The sequence below is a fragment of the Alligator mississippiensis genome, chromosome 2, assembly GCF_030867095.1.
Source record: "Alligator mississippiensis isolate rAllMis1 chromosome 2, rAllMis1, whole genome shotgun sequence".
NCBI lineage: Eukaryota > Metazoa > Chordata > Crocodylia > Alligatoridae > Alligator > Alligator mississippiensis.
In genome coordinates, this window is record NC_081825.1 from 30,659,122 (window position 1) to 30,661,491 (window position 2,370).

The 2,370-nt window shown below is 42.2% G+C and overlaps 1 pseudogene; it reads right to left on the reverse strand.

Annotated features, from left to right (window-relative positions):
• Positions 1–1,705: 1,705 nt before the first annotated feature.
• LOC132248964 (U1 spliceosomal RNA) lies at positions 1,706–1,880 on the reverse strand (annotated as a pseudogene).
• Positions 1,881–2,370: the final 490 nt, after the last annotated feature.

The following is a 2,370-nucleotide window of genomic DNA, read 5'->3' on the forward strand; positions in this document are numbered from 1 at the left end:
CAAAGTAAGAAATCTTTCCTGATTGCAATGAGGAACAATCTGGCCAGTATCTGCCACCATTTGTAATGGCAGTGAAAAGCAAAGAGAGAAGGCCTCTATGCTCATACAGGCAGATGCATCTGCAAGGTACTACTAATGTGACTACATGGCATATCAGGAAGAAATGGCCCTATAACAAATAGCTCCTGTCATTCCTGTACAGCTTAGCTCTGAGTAGTGATCAATAGCAGCTGTTCCTCTCTAAAGAGATAGGGCTCCATACTGTATCTGGCTGCCTTCAATATCTAATAAGACCACTAGCAGAGACAGCTAAATGCCATAGGTTTAACTACCAAATCTATACCAGTGATTCTCAACTCTCTCATTTACAATTCATTCAACTATTTTAATGTCAGATGGCCTACAAGACATCAGCACTGGGTGAAGATTCTAGCTCAGTGGTTCTCAACCTTTTTTGACTCAAGGCACCCCTCAGAAAATGCCAGCTCTTATCTTTCACTCACTTTTTGACTACCTTGGAAAGTCACAATAGGTCAGACAGTTTTTGACACTATCAATTCCTATCTCTGGGTTCATCTAGTGATTCGTGTATAGGAGTTTGTATACATAACCAGACTAATATTACACCATACCCCATGGCACACTTAAAAGTATGTTGTGGCACCCTGAGTTGAGAATCACTGCTCTAGTTGACAGCAAAGTGATTCAGCTTAGAGAGGGAAACCCTTACATCTCCAGTTTGCAAGGAAATGTTATCCCTCATTCTCAAATGAGGATCAGGCCAATGTAAACCATTCATTTCTCCTCACTAAAATGGATTGCTAAAATTTGTTGCAACTAAGTGAATGTAAAGAAAATTTACAGTCTCTAGATGGTACAGACTGTGGCTCTCTTCCTTCTCTATGTATTAGACTGTTGCGAGAACAAGCTGGGCGGGGTAGAGGTGGGGATAGAGGCAGGGAGAAGCTACAGCAGCATGGAAGCAGGTTCCAGTTCCCTGGCCCCAACACATCTCTGCTGTGGGTAGAAGCTGGGCTTGCACTGTAGCCAGGGCACAAGCATTTCAGAGAAGTGCTGGTGGCATGTGTCCAGGTGCAAGCAGTGTGGCTCCAGTGGAGGTGCAGGAATAGCTCTCCTGTCCTCTCTGCTGCTGATACGCTGTGGAAATTATCTGGCCTACAATGGACCAAAGCCAGTTTGTTCCAGTCTGTGGCTTGAAAAAGGCACCTCTTCTAAAGTGCTTACCAATATCATCTAGGTAACAGGGACTCCACAGATGTGGATGGAATAAAATGGGGACTGGGCCAAGCCTTGACTGGTCAACATCGTGACAGCAGTGTACTGAAGAACAAATGTTGTTCTGGGTCTATAGTTCTGTCCTTCCATAAAATAATGTCCTGTACCTTACTGTGGCTTCATGTACATCTCTTTTTTTTTTTTTTTCCCCAAGGGCCAAATCAGCTCTGAATTCTATTGGGCAAAACCCAAGCATAACTTGACTTTGGTCAAGTTCCAAATTTTGACTGAGAAGATCATTCAAGATTGTGTGGCTACCACTAGGCAAATATCCTCCCTCCCAGACCCATAGGATCAGACTGGGGCTTTGGATATTCCCCAAATCCATGGCAGGCATCCTACATGCAAGCCCCAACCCGGGTGGCCTTGGGGCTCAGATACCCCCAAGCAAAAGGCCAAAAAGCAAGTCACAGGGAAAGTGGGAACACAGTCCCCCCATTACCACAAAATTGTGGAGTCAAGTTTCCCTCATTTGGAGAAGCTTGCTGGGGTCAGCCTGCCCAGAGTGCAAGGGGTAGGCCTCACCCTATAACTATACTGAATTGGCTGAGAGGATCATGGGCTATCCCCTGCCAGGTTAAAATACATTTAAACACTTCATTTTCGGAAGGTAAACCGAGAGGAATTATGAACCCCTCAGAGGATAAATGTTCTTAACAGTGACTCCTATATTATATAATCATGCAACAGTGTTTTTGTGTGCAGGACATACAAAAACATTGTTTGCCTGATTATATAATATTGTATTACTGCACAAAATACCCAACTTTTTGTTTAATTGTGTATTTATTTTATTGATTATAGATTTTTTTTTTTAAATAATCTCATCCCATCCCCAGCAGAAAGTGCTAAAGGCATGATTTTGTCATAGAGGAAACTTTCTCCCTTTCAACAAGTTCCAATCTCCTCTATTGAAAGAAAATTCTAAATGCTTTAAAATAACATTCTTTTTTAATGAACTATGTTACTTGCAAACTGTACATCAAAATGACCTCCCATATATTATGAGGGGCAAGAATTTCTTAGGGTGATATCTTTTATTGGATCAACTGCATAGTTGGAATAGAATTAGAC